This window comes from Aphelocoma coerulescens, chromosome 5 (assembly GCF_041296385.1).
Source record: "Aphelocoma coerulescens isolate FSJ_1873_10779 chromosome 5, UR_Acoe_1.0, whole genome shotgun sequence".
Classification (NCBI taxonomy): domain Eukaryota; kingdom Metazoa; phylum Chordata; class Aves; order Passeriformes; family Corvidae; genus Aphelocoma; species Aphelocoma coerulescens.
In genome coordinates, this window is record NC_091019.1 from 2,065,612 (window position 1) to 2,079,059 (window position 13,448).

Consider the following 13,448-nt stretch of genomic DNA (forward strand, 5'->3'; position numbering starts at 1 on the left):
TGAGCACCCCTCAGCTGGGCTCTGCACAGTGGAGGATGGGCACTCACTGCACCTCTGCCCAGAGGCTTTTCCAAGACACCCAGAGCCTCTCCTCCCTCCAGCCCTTGGTGCAGGGGCTGTGGGAGCCTGGCAGCTGATCGCCCTGGGGCTGTGGTCCCCACCTTGGAGGTGTTAAGCCCATGCTCAGTGAATGTCCCCAGCCCTGAGCTGTTACTTTATCTTCTCTTCATCAGCGAGCGCTGTCAGGCCTCAGGGCCCCATTCAGGGTGTTCCAGTCTTCTCTTCAGCTTTTGTAATACAGTTTTAAATGTCTTTAAGAAAATGTTGAAGTCAGAAAATATAATATTTCAGTCTGTGACATACACTGGCTGTTTGACAGCTCTGTTGTCTCTTTCTCCTGAAGGGAGGAGCGAGGAACGGGGGATGCTCCCGACTGTCACAGGGATGTGGGAACAGCCCAGTTCCAGTGAGGAATGTGACGCCCAGCTCGTGGCGTGTGCCCTGAGATGGTCTTTCCTGTTGTTTTGTCCTTAGAGCCTGTTGGAGTGCTGGCCTGGATTTGGGAGGAGCCAAGTAGCCTGGAGCAGTGAGGTTTTTCCTGTCAGAAATCCATGCTGGGGATGTTTTCCCTGGCTGTCCCAAGGGGAAGGAACAGCTCTGGAGTTTTTGCAGCCACAGGCTGGGGATGCATCCCCTGAAAACCAGTTCAGGATCGTTCATCTGACTCTGTCCCTGACCTGTGGCTTCCAGGGAGCCTTCTGGTCTTCTGGATATTCCCAGGAGAGGATATTCCAGCACCTGCTTTTTAAGCCAGGAATTCCAAACCCAGTAAGTCAGTCACATTCTATGGGAGCTGTCCCAAGGGTGGGATGGCAGAGGGCACAGCCCACGCTGCTGTTTGGGACATTCCCAGCTGGAACGGGAGCCAGCTGGGCATTTTGGAGCGCTGAGGCCACAAGGGCAGCCTTGAGTGGCATTCCCAGGCAATGCTGAGGCATCCCATGCCTGTGGCACGTGGCAACACATGCCTGATGTGGAGCAGAGAGAGGAAGGGAGAAATTCTGAGTTGATGGGAGGAATGGAATTGGGCTGTCCAGAATGGAATTGGTATAGGTGCTGATGGTATCATGGAGTCATGGGGTGGCTTGGAAGGGACACAAAGACCCTCTGGGCTCTGTTATCCAATCCCATGGCAAAGAACACGTCCAAAACTGCCTCCTCACCCTCATGGAATGGCAATGGGTGTTGGGAGCTCTGGCAGGAGCACCTGGAGACCAGGTAAGAATAGCAATGGGATTGTTTTGGCTGCTGCTGGATGTGGTTTTCTCTTTTCAAGATGTTCCTCTGATTGATGTTTTCCCAGTAGTTTTCTAGGCCTCATTTGAGGATAACTCCAAGAATTTGGAAGTAGTTGGAAAAGAGTGAGGAAAAAAGGTGAACCTGATCCATTTCTAGTAATTCTGAACTTCTCTTGCAGCACCATTCTGGGGGAAAGCTGGTTAAAGGATAAAGATGCAGAGGAACAAGTGTTGTCAACCCCCCTGCCTCCCTGACAGAGCAAAGCTTTCTGCAATCCCAGAAAATCTCTTGGAGAAACTGTGGGATCATAAGGTTTCCCAGGAAAGGAAAACTAAGGACAGAGGTGAGGAAAGTGGCTTCCAATTAATAATGATTTGATGGATGTAGGAATGATTCTTGTATGTTTGATGCACCCCTTTTGATTCCTGGGATAATTGAAAATGATTTCTTTGAAAAATAATTTCAATTTGGGAATTCAAATTAGAGAGGAAACGATGCAAAACAAATGCAGGGAGAGATCACAGAATCATCCTGGAATGGCAGAATAGTTTGGGTGGGAAGGGACCTTAAGGATCACCTCATTCCATCCACAGGGTGCTCCAAGCCCCATCCAGCCTGGCCTTGAACACTTCCAGGGATGGGGCAGCCACGATTTCCCTGGGTTTAGGAGCACAAGAGGAAATTTCCAGCAGGAAGTGAGGGGTTTCCCTTGTTCTGCCTGGCCCTAGCAGGGCTTTGGGAGGCAGAGGGTGTGGGAACAGGAGCTTTGTCCACTGCCTTGGGGGAGTCTCTGCTGTCCCAAAAGCCAGCAGAGCAAGTGGTTGTGGTTTAACATCCCGTTCAAAGGAGATGCCAGGCCAGGAACGGGAATGGACTGCAGAGCAGGGATGGTGCCCAGCAGAGGGGTGACCGTCCAGGGGGTCCCAGCAGTCCATCCCTGCTGGCCAGGGTTGGGATGAGCAGGCTGGTGACTGTCCCTGTGCTTGCTCTGCAGGATGAGGAAGCCAGGCCTGCTGAGGAGGAAGATGAGGAGGTGTGGGAGGATGGAGACAGCAGCCACCAAAGGCTGGGGAAGGCACAGATCCAGGTAGGAGACGTTGCCTTCTGAGGAGAGGGACTTGTCTGTCCCGTTGGAATTTGGGGAGTGAGGCCAGGGGAACAAAGGGTTTGATTCCATTTTCTTACTCGGGTTTTCATGTGCCTTAAGAGAGCTTTGTGAAAATGTCATTATCCCTGATTGAATCTCTGAAAAACAGGGATTGAAGCTTTCAGAAGGGGCCCAACCCTGCCTGCAGGTATCCAAGTGCAGCCCCCACTCCCTGTTTTTGTGTACAGCTGGGATGAGACCTCAGCTGCTGCTACTTGCCCACTCACAAGTTGTGTAGCTCAGAGCCTCAGCCATGAAGGGCCAGGCTGTGTTTAAAACAGCCCAAGGTACCAGAGAGCTGGAGTCATTTCCTAGCAGGTAACTTGACTTGGAAGCTGCATTCTAAAATTTGTCCACGTTTATTTTCTGTCCCACATGGAGACACCTAAAGAAGCAGAGGTGGGGTGTTCTTGAGAAAAGAACATCGAACTTCTTTGGTGGTAGTGGGCTTAAAATTAAAGTCTGAGTGGAGGTGCCTTCAGGACACTTCCATTCCAGTATCTGAATGGAATTTAAATGAAGTATCCAAATCCTGACAAGCTTGTATGAACTCCAAAGCTTCTGCAAGTGTTTTACAGCCAGGGAGGGAGATAAGAGTCTGGAGTCTCTCCCCAAAAACTGGCTGCTGGTTTGTTTGGCCAGGCATAGGAATAATTGTGTATTCCCTGGGGCTGTCCTTATGGGGAGAGGTTTACTTCTGTGCCCTGGGTTTATTCAGTGCATCTTCAAAGTGATGGAAACTGATTTCATTGAAATGCCAGGGGTGCCAAATGTTTTCCCCAGCCAGAGCTCGGAGCCAGCCCAGTGGGAAGTGGTTTAATGGCCATTTTCCCACTCCCTCGGGGCAGCAGCACTGGAGCACTCGCACCCAGCCGTGCCCGAGGTGCCGAGTACTGGCAGGAGGCAAAGCCGGGGACGGGGCAGTAGGAGCTTGCAGTGCTCCTGGAATCGCAGAGCTGGAGCTGTGGGTTAGAACTCCCAGGAGCTGCTGCCTCACTCAAACCTCGTTTCAAGCTCAGCATCCCTCCTGCTCCCTTGGAATGATTGTTGCTTCTGTTGTTGCTCTTTCCCAATACATTGTGATTATTATTGTGAATTCCCACTCCATTTCTTCCATAGCCCTTTGCTTCCCAGAGGTGGTGCTTTAGGCAAGCCCCTCCAGCCTGGGAAGGTGCTTTTGGCTCCGGCCTCATTCCCAGTCCCCATGAGCAGCTGGACCTGTGCTGTCCCCAGCAGGTGCCTTTCCTTCCTTCCCTGCTGTGCTTTGGCTTTTTGAGGGCTCTCTGGGGGGCTGAGGGAGAAGTTCTTTGTCATTCCAGGGCAGCATAAGCCCTGATCCCACTAAAAGCAGGAGGAATCATTTCATCCTTCTTTTTGGATACACCTTTGGTGTTTTCTCTCTTTTGCTGACACTGTGTGGTGAAGCAGCAGCTCCCTGGAATAATTTCTATTTGTGAAACAATGAATTCCCTGCTGGAATCCCAGTCACAGCCCCCCAGATCAATGTGCAGTTTAAGGCCTTACACCCTGACCAGGACAAGTTCCTGTCCTGAGACATGGAAAACAGGGGAAAACTCAGACTGGATTGGAGCCAGAATCCAGAATGGGGAGAGTGAGGCAGTGTGCTTGGCACAGGCTGGGGCTGGTACAGGGGGTGTTCCCTGTTGGATGACACCCGTGTGGAGCAGATCCTTCTCTTCCTTTGTCCAAAGTCTGATGGCAAAGGAGTGAAGAACCCACAAGTGGGGCCTAGAAGGAAAATGGTTCTGTTAAAATTAGGCAAAGAATGCACTAAGAAAAAATGGACATCCTTTTTATGTATGAAAGAAAGTAGGGAAAAAATGTTGAAAAAGAGCTCTTTTATTTGGTGCCACCTCTCATTTGTTATGGATAAAACCCTCTAGTGAGCAATCAGAACAGGAGTGGGAAAGCCAGGAGCCTTTGACTTCCACAGTGGACTTAATTTCCATGCTTAATTTCAACAATTTCTTCTCTCTCTCAGGACAGGAAAGCCCATTTAACTCGTCCCATCTTTGCCAAAAGCTTTGGTGTTTGAGCAGCCAAAGCCAAGGGGCTCTGGCCCCACCAGGCTGGAGGTGAGAACTGGGGCTGTGTTTGAGCCTGACCAGCTCAGCTCAGTGTTTACCTGTGGGGGGAGCTTGGCCCCCCATGCTGAGTTGAAGCGGGATTAGGGTGACAGATGCTGCATTTTGGGCACCCTGAGAGTTTCTCTCCCCCCTGGAGCTTTCCTGCAGGGATGGGGCAGGGCAGGGAGCAGAATTAACCCTGCACCTCCCGTGGGCACTGCTGGCCTTTGTCTCTCTGTTGTGCCATCAGCCTGGGGGAATTTGCTGCTGCCGCTGCCACCCCACCTGGGGGCTGCGTGCTCCTGGCAGCCCTTCCCAGCCCCACACCCGAGCTCCAGCGGTGCCTCCGGGCTGTGTTGGGAGCGTTTGCTGGGAATGGGCCTCATCCCTGGAGTATCCTTTCCTTCCAGAGTGGATGGACAGAGCTGCTGGGCTTGTCAGCTTCAGAGTTTGATTGCAAAAGTCACTGCAGGGAAGAATGACAAGGAGGTTTGTCAGAGTGGTGCTGTCAGACCCCACCTGCCAGTCTGTGCTTTGGGTTGGAGGTTGTTGTGTATTGGCCCTGCAGGCAAGGAATGTCCCCTTCCCACCTCAGCCCAGCAGCTCCCAAGGGCTCTTCCTGGAGTACTGATTCTTTGCTTCCCTTTGGGATCACTTCATCTGCACCCTTCCATGAGCAATTCCTTGGCTTCTCCTGGAGAAAACCCCACGGCAGAGGCAGTCTGCAAAGGAGCCCAGAGCTGTGCTTGGAGCAGAGAGTGCTGAGAGCTGCGGGTGCCTCTGCTGCCCCAGGCTGGCAATATCCCCATGGAACAGACTGGGCAAATGGCATTAGAGGGAGCACAATCCCTTCAGGGAAGGGGTTTTCTCCTGTGCAGATCAGGCACGGGGCAGGAAGGGAACTTTGGAAATCAGCTGATTTCCCCCAGAAAGCATCACTCACATCAGCATGGATGACATGACCTGTGCCCACCGCTCACCATGCACCCGGCCAGAATCAAGAGCAAAGGTTGGTTTGGGTGTGAGCACTTGAAATAACTTGGAAAGAGAAGAAATCACCTTTTGCTGCTTCTTTCTTTCTTGCAGATGCTGGGATTGCCTTTGTGGACATGTGCTGAGCTCTGGAACCGTCAGGCCTTAACAGCTGTGAGTTTGTGTTCTTCTCAGTGGGGAACTGGAAATAATTATTAATTAATTAATTAATTGCAGAAATGTTTTCTGAACCTTTCCCCTTTCCTGGTAGATCTTCTCTCTCTGCCTCTGAATTTACAGCTGTTCCCTGGTGTCATTGGCCCTGCCTGAATTCCTTGCAGCTCCTCACTGGGAAAACCTGGGATAACTTAGAGGGGACAGAAGAGACATTTTCAGCTGAAAACCTGGGGTGGCTGAGAGGGGACACAAGAATTGTTTGTGTAGGAAAATGGGAGGGGATGTCAAGGGGAGAGAGGTGGCATTTTTGAGGGAAAAGCTGAGGTGATGTTTAGGGGAGAGATCACTCATTTTGGGGGCAGAAAAGAGTTAATATTTTACAGGAAGGAAAATTTGGGGGGTAAAACTTGAGGTAATCTGTAGGGGACAGAATGAATATTTTGGTGTAAAAATGAGGTACTCAGTAGTAGACAAATAAGGAAAATTTTGGAGGCAAAACTTGACAAAATCTCAAGAGTAGAGAATGAACACTTTGAGGGAAAAATGAGGTGATGAGTACTGAGCATGTGGGGAAAATTTGGGGGCTAAATCTGAGCTAATCTCTAGGGGAGAGCATGAACACACTGAGGTAACATGAGGGAAGCAGTTGGGGGCAGGTAGGGAAATGTGTATAAAAATAACATTAAATAATCTGTAGAAAGAACATTTTGAGGTAAAAATGAGGTAATCAGTAGTAGACAGATGGAAAACTTTGGGGGTAAATCTTGATAGAAGCTACATGGTAGAAAGTAAATAAATATTGAAGAAAGAATGAGGGAATCAGTAGTGGACAGGTAGGGGAATTTTGGGGGTAAAAACTTGAAATAATCTAAATGTTGAGAATGAGTATTTTGAGGTAAAAATGAGGTAATAAGTTGTGGACAGTTAAGGAAAATTTTGGGGGTTAAACTTGAGGTAATCTCTAGGGAGAGTGTGACCACTGACATAAACTGAGGCAGTCAATGGGGCGAGGCAAGGAAATTTGGGGTGTAAAACTTGGGAAGATCTGTAGGGCAGAGAATGAACATATTGAGGAAGCAATGAGGTGACCAGTAGCCAACAATAGGTAGAATTTAGGGGGCAAACCCTGAGGTAATTATGTAGGAACAGGAAGTGTTTTTGAGAAAAAATCGGACCTAATTTGTAGGGGACAGAACGAATATTTTGGGGATAAGACAGACAGAACCTGCGTGGTTTTGGTTTTACAATCTAGTCAGTGTACAGGGGACAAAATAGACATTTTGGTCATAAAATCTAAGTTAATCTGTAGAAGAAAGAACTCCTATTTTGAGGTAAAAAGGAGGTGATCAGAATTGGGCAGGTAGGGAAAATTGAGGGGGTAAAATGTGGGGTCATCTCTAGGAGAGAGCAGGAGCATCCTGAGGTAAACTGAGGGAATTGCTGTGGACAGGTGGGTAAATCTGGGGGGTAAAACTCGAGGGAATCTCCATGGTAGAAAAGGAGTATTTGGAGGTAATAATGAAGTACTCAGTGGTGGAGAGGTACAGAAAATTTTGGGGGTAAAATCTGAGGTGATCTGTAGCAGAGAGAATGCACTTGATGGGGTAAACTGAGGTAATTGGTTATGGCCAGGTAGGGAAATTCTGGGGGGTAAAAATTGAAAGCATCTGTAGGGCAAAGAATAAAAATACTGAGGTGGAAATGAGGAAAGAGGTAGTGGACAGGTGGGGAAAGTTTTGGGGGCAAATCTTGTGGTAATCTCCAGAGCAGAGAAAGAATGCTTCCTTGTAAAAAATGAGGAACTCAAAAGGAGACAGATGGGGAAATTTTGGGGGTAAAGTCTCAGGTCATCTCAAGGTGAGGGAAGGACTATTTGGAGGTAAACTCAGGACTCACTGTGTCCTCCTTCCTTGGCAGCAGCTGGCAGGGAAGGGAGAAGAGGCCTCGGCCTGGAGAGGGGCAGGAGAAAGGCACTGTGGGCAAAGGGACCTCCCTGGCATCCCCAGGGCACCTGTGGGGAACAGAGTGGACACTTTGGGAGCAAAAGGAGGTGATGGATCGTCCCTTTGGGGGATGCTGGGATTTAGATCATTCCATCCATTTGCCTGCTGACATTTCCCAGCCCAGGGGCTTTGGCTGCCAGGGCAGCACAAAGATTGTTCCCTGTGTGGTGCCCAGATTTGGGGTTTGGCTTTGCTAGTTCACATGAATTCTAGCCAAAGCCCTGAATTCCCTGCTGAATTGTCACTGGAATAGCCTCCCAGTGCCTCCTGGAGCATGGATATTCCCATGCAGAGCTGCCTATTTAACAGCAGGTGTGTCAGGAAGCAGCAGAGCTTCCAGGGAAGCTCAGCAGGGTCAGGGCAAGGACAGGTTCATGTTCCATAGAATTTGCTGTTTGTAACCCTCATCCCCCAGCCCCCCCAATGTCCCTGGGGGCACCTGGCAGAGTTCCCTGGAATTCAGCTGCCTGCACCCCCCGAGCTCGGGCTCCAGGTGATATTTGGAAGCAGGAGAAGGCGCTGGCCGGACGCGCTCCCAGCCCGTGCTGAGGCAGCCCCTGTGCCCATGGGAGGAGTTCTCTCCCTGCAGGAGCTGATTTCATTGCAGAGCCTCAGGAGTGGCCTCTGGAAGTTCTTTTCCCTCAGGAAAGGGATGCACATCCCTGCCTTCAGGGCACCTGCAGTGTGAGCCACCTGGGAAAGCTTTCCATCAGCTGTGCAGCTCCAGCTGGCTCCCCAAAAACTGCCAACTCAATCCAAAGAGATTTCTCTGCCTCTGACCTTTCATTTGAAGGCATCTCTGAGGGCATTGCTTGGCATTTCATTGCTGTGGGGGAAGCTTGCCTTGGCTTTAACGCTGCTGAGGGATGATGTCCTCAGGCTGGAAGGGAAGGCATTTTGGGTGGCTGGGACATAGCTGGCAGGTGTGTGGGAGGTCGGCAGCGGGAATTGCTGTCTGAGCCCCTCTGCAAACAGCCTGTGCCGACATTCCCCGGTGCCAGCTGTTCCTTGGGGTATTTTTGGGGTGTCAGTGGGGTCTGTCGGGGCTGAAGCATCTCCGGGTGCCTGTTCAGAGCAGCCCCCGGCCGAGGGGCCGTGGGCAGCCCTTTATCCATGTCCATCCCAGCGCTGCCCGGGCAGCCCAGTGCCCGTTCCCGGGATGTGTGTTTGGCACGCTGCGTGCCACGGGCAGGACACTGCAGGCACAGCTCCTCTCTGCAAATCCAAAGCACAAGAGCTGCTGCTTCCCTTCCTGGGGCTCCCGGCCTTCTCCCTGCCCCCATTCCCTGCCAGCTGGGACACACAGAAGGAGCACCAAGGAACACTCCTGGCAGTGAGCAGGAGTCGCTGAGAGCTCTGTGCAGCTCTGGGCCACAAAAGCTGCCCCGGCCTCAGGAGCCACTGTGATTTTGGGTTGTGAACACTCACCTGTGGGAAACGCCCCTCTGCAGGCAGGAGCAGCTCTGACACTCTCCAGAAGATCTTTGGCCAAGGACCAAGTGAACCCTCAGGACTTGCCTTGCTCATTTCTCCCTGGAAAGGGACATGGAACCAGCACCTTTACAGCTGTTGGGTAAATCCTGGAAAGGACAGGAAATCAGGGTTATGGGAAGAGTTTTGTGCTGGCACACAACTGATCACCTGTGGTGTTCCATGATCAGGTGCTGGCCATGGAGCTCTGCCCTGTGGCCATTGGAGGGGCTGGTGTGTAAAGCAGCATTAGCATAAAAGAAGGAGCTGTATTTGCATAGGAATTACCTTGCTGGCACTTGGCATTGCCATGCCAGGCAGGACATTGCCAGGAGCTGAGATTGGCTTGGTTGGAGCAGGGTGCTGAGAATGCCCAGGTGTGGGTTCAATCCCCAGATGAGGCATTCACATAAGGGTTCGACTTGGTGCTCCTTGTGTATCCTTTGCCACTCAAGATCTCCTGTGCTCTGGAAATAAAGAATAAACACTTTTCACTGGACTTTTAAACCCAGAGGTTTTTGCATTGGAGCGTGCAAGCCCCAGAGAAAGCAGGGGGGAGGAAGGAGAGCATCAGGTACCGGCTGAGCGGCCCGAGCGGCACCGAGCCCCGGCCCCAGAGCGGGCGCAGTCAGAGCAGGAGCGGCAGCAGCGGACTCGGCGCCAGCGCCCGGCCCGGGGGAGCGGCTCCTCCCGGCCGCGGCGCTGCAGCCGCGCTCGCTGGGCGGGGGCGCGGCGGGCGGGAGGCCCCCGGGGGAGCGGCCCCGGGGCGGGGGGAGGCGGGCGCTGCTCTGCGCAGGGGGTGCGGCGGCCTCGGCAGCGCCGGGGCTGGGGGAGCTGCGCGTCCCCGCGGGGGCTGCGGGCGGGCCCGGGCCGGGAGCGCCGCCGCTCCGGTTCCGCCCCACGGGGCGGGCGGCGCTGCGGGAGCGGCGGCCTCGGGGGGAGCCGGGGCCGGCACGGGCGGTCCCCGCGCCCCGCCCGCTTCCAGCCGCGATCCAGCGCCTGCTCCGGGGAAGCGCCGCCCGCCCGGCGGGCCCGGCACCGGCACGGCCCCGGCTCCCCGCGGCCGCGGCGGGACCGTACCCGGAGCGCCGGCGGGGCCCCAGCCCCGCGCTGGCCGCAGCCGGAGCGGCAGCGCCGGGCTCGGCTCCAGCGCCAATCCCGGAGCGGTTCTTCGCACCCGCGGCGATCCCGGTCCCTAATGCCATCCCAATCCCACCTCAGTTCTCCGGCCCCGGGAGCTACACCCCGCCCGCCGAGGGACAAGCGGCTCGGCCCGGGACCCCCAGCAGACACCGACAGGACCCGGACCCGAATCCCCGGGCCCCGTTCCCGGTCTCACCTCAGCGCCTCGGGCTCGGCGCAGCGCCGGGAGCAGCCCCCGGTGCCGGGCTCCGCTCAGCGCTCCGAACGACGGTCCCGCCGCAGCCCGGGACGAGCAGGATGAGCATCCAGCGCACAAAGCGGAGCGGGCGCGGATCCGCCGGCATTTACGGGCGCGGGCGGGGCGGGGCGGGGCCGGCACAGGTGTGAAGGGCGGGGTCCGCACAGGTGCGCGGGGCCCCAGAGCGGCTGCGCGGGGCGGGGCCGAGGGGATTTAAGCCTCGGGAATCGGCCCCGCCGCCATTTGCGCGCTCGGCGCTCGGTGGGAGAGGTTGCGGCCGGACCGGGTTCTATATCTCTGTCTCTCTATCTCTATTATTTCTTTTCCTTTAAATTTGTGTTTACTTCTCTTCCTCTAATCCTCTCCGTTCTTCCCCCTCTGCCTCCCCTCCCCCACCCCCCTACACCCCCCCCCCCAACCCCCCCCCCCCTCTCCCCCCTAGCCCTCCCCTCCCTCCCCCCGGCCCGGTCCCCCCCCATCCCCCTTCCCTGTCCCCCTACACACCCCGACCCTGCCCTACCCCCCCACCCTCTCTCTCCTTTTCCACCATTCCTTCCCCCTCATCCCGGGTCCCCCTTGCCCCCACACCCTGCTCCCCTTCCCCTCCCAATTCCCCCCACCTGTCCTCAATCCTCCCCCTCCGTCCCCCACCCTTCCTTCCCTCTCCACCTCCCCGTGTTCCTCTTCCCTCTTCCCCCCTCTGCACCTTGACCCCCCCCACCTGTGCCCCGTCCTCGTCCTCCCCCCCTCCTTTCCTGTCCCCCACCCCCTGCACACCCCGAACCCCCCACCTGCGCTCCTTCTTTGACCCCCTCTGCTCCCTTATTCCCGTCCTCTGTCCCGTCTTTCCCCCGCAGCCGCGGGGCTCGGGGCGCCGGAGAATAAAGCCCAGAGGGCCGGAGCCCGGCGCCCCTGCCCTCGCTGGAGCCCCACACGGGGCCGGGCCCGCTCGGCGGGTCCCCTGTGCAAACAAGAACACGGCCGGGGCTCCGGCTTTCCACACACACACTGGGATCCCCTCCTCAGGAGGGGGGTCCCGGGGGGGTGGTGGGTTGGGGTGGGCCCCCTCCTCTGGAGGGGGTCCCGGGAGGTGGTGGGTGGGTTTCAGGGAGGGTGGTGGGTTGGGGTAGGGGGGGCCCCCTCCTCAGGAGGGGGTCCCGGGGGGGTGGGTGGGAGGGTTTCAGGGAGGGTGGTGGGTTGGGGTGGGCCCCCTCCGGAGGAGGGGGTCCCGGGGGGGTGGGTGGGAGGGTTTCAGGGAGGGTGGTGGGTGGGGTGGGCCCCCTCCGGAGGAGGGGGGTCCCGGGGGGGGTGGGGGGGGGGGTGGGCCCCTCCGGAGGAGGGGGGTCCCGGGAGGGGGTCAGGGTGGGCCCCCTCCGGAGGAGGGGGTCCGGGGGAGGGGGTGGGGCATAGGAGGGGCTTTCCCCCCTCCAGTCCCCGCCCCCTCTCCCGGACCCCCTCCTCCGGACGGGGCTCCCCCCGGCCCCCCTCCCGGGACCCCCTCCTCCGGACCGGGCCCCGGGGGGGGGGAGGGAGGGGGGCGGGTGGGGTGGGGGGGGGGGCTGGAGGGGAGGGGCTGTTGGTTTGGCTGGTGGTCTCTATGTCTGTTCATGCTGCAGAGTGACGTGACCCCCTCTGCTTCCCCCCCACCCCACCCGCCCCCCTCCCTCCCCCCCGGGGCCCCGGTCCGGAGGAGGGGGTCCCGGGGAGGGGGCCGGGGAGAGCCCCGTCCGGAGGAGGGGGTCCGGGAGAGGGGGCGGGGACTGGAGGGGGGAAAGCCCCTCCTCCGCCCCACCCCCTCCCCCGGACCCCCTCCTCCGGAGGGGGCCCACCCTGACCCCCCTCCCGGGACCCCCTCCTCCGGAGGGGGCCCAGCCCCCCCACCCCCCCACCCCCCCCGGGACCCCCTCCTCCGGAGGGGGCCCACCCCAACCCACCACCCTCCCTGAAACCCTCCCACCCACCCCCCCCGGGACCCCCTCCTGAGGAGGGGGCCCACCCTACCCCAACCCACCACCCTCCCTGAAACCCACCCACACCTCCCGGGGCCCCCTCCAGAGGAGGGGGCCCACCCCAACCCACCACCCCCCCGGGACCCCCTCCTGAGGAGGGGATCCCCAGTGTGTGTGTGGAAAGCCGGAGCCCGGCCGTGTTCTTGTTTGCACAGGGGACCCGCCGAGCGGGTCCGGCCCCGTGTGGGGCTCCAGCGAGGGCAGGGGCGCCGGGCTCCGGCCCTCTGGGCTTTATTCTCCGGCGCCCCGAGCCCCGCGGCTGCGGGGGAAAGAGGGAAAGGGGAGAGTCAGGGAGGGATGAGGTGGGGTAGGGAGAGGAGTCGGGGTGGGTTGGGGAGAACGAGAACGAGGGGGGAAAGGATGATGGACAGAGGAGAGGTAGAGCGGGAAGAGAGTGAGGAGAGTCGAGTTGGGGAGCGGGGTAGGGAGAGGGGAGAAAGGAGGGGTCGGGGAGAAAGGAGGGGTACGGGGGTCGGGAATGCGCAGGGGAGCAGGGAGAGAGGGTGGGAGAGGCTGGGGAGAGGGCAGGGGAGAGGGCAGGAGGGGGCTGGGGAGAGGGCAGGAGGGGGGCTGGGAGAGAGAGAGAGAGGGAGGGAGCGTGTGGGGAGAGAGAAAGAAACTGGGGGGGTAGGAAAGAGGTGATAAGCGGGGGAAGAAGGAGCAGGAGAAGGGCAGGAGAAAGAGGGGGAGGAAAAAGGGGGAGCGGAGCCTCACCCGGGACACGCCGGGGGAGCCCGGCCCAGCGGCAGCCTCCCCCAGCTCTGAGCGCGCAAATGGCGGCGGGGGCGATTTCCCGGCCCTTAAATCCCCTCGGCCCCGCCCCGCGCAGCCGCGCTGGGGCCCCGCGCACCTGTGCGGACCCCGCCCCGCGCACCTGAGCCGCATCAGGGGCCGCCCCTGAAG

At 57.6% G+C, this 13,448-nt stretch overlaps 2 long non-coding RNA genes across 4 annotated transcripts; one reads left to right on the top strand and one right to left on the bottom strand.

Annotated features, from left to right (window-relative positions):
- Positions 1-524: 524 nt before the first annotated feature.
- Positions 525-2,983, top strand: LOC138112097 (uncharacterized). The gene is made up of 3 exons (XR_011151549.1): positions 525-828; positions 1,478-1,642; positions 2,294-2,983. It is a non-coding gene; the product is annotated as an uncharacterized lncRNA (long non-coding RNA).
- Positions 2,984-4,290: 1,307 nt separating this feature from the next.
- Positions 4,291-10,606, bottom strand: LOC138111067 (uncharacterized). Of its 3 annotated transcripts, XR_011151245.1 has the most exons (5): positions 10,495-10,606; positions 9,444-9,622; positions 9,114-9,265; positions 5,593-5,707; positions 4,291-4,999 (listed from the first exon to the last, which is right to left on the bottom strand). It is a non-coding gene; the product is annotated as an uncharacterized lncRNA (long non-coding RNA). The 3 variants fall into 3 exon arrangements; XR_011151243.1 differs by having other exon boundaries at positions 9,114-9,622; XR_011151244.1 differs by lacking the exon at positions 10,495-10,606 and adding an exon at positions 9,734-9,981 and having other exon boundaries at positions 9,114-9,622.
- Positions 10,607-13,448: the final 2,842 nt, after the last annotated feature.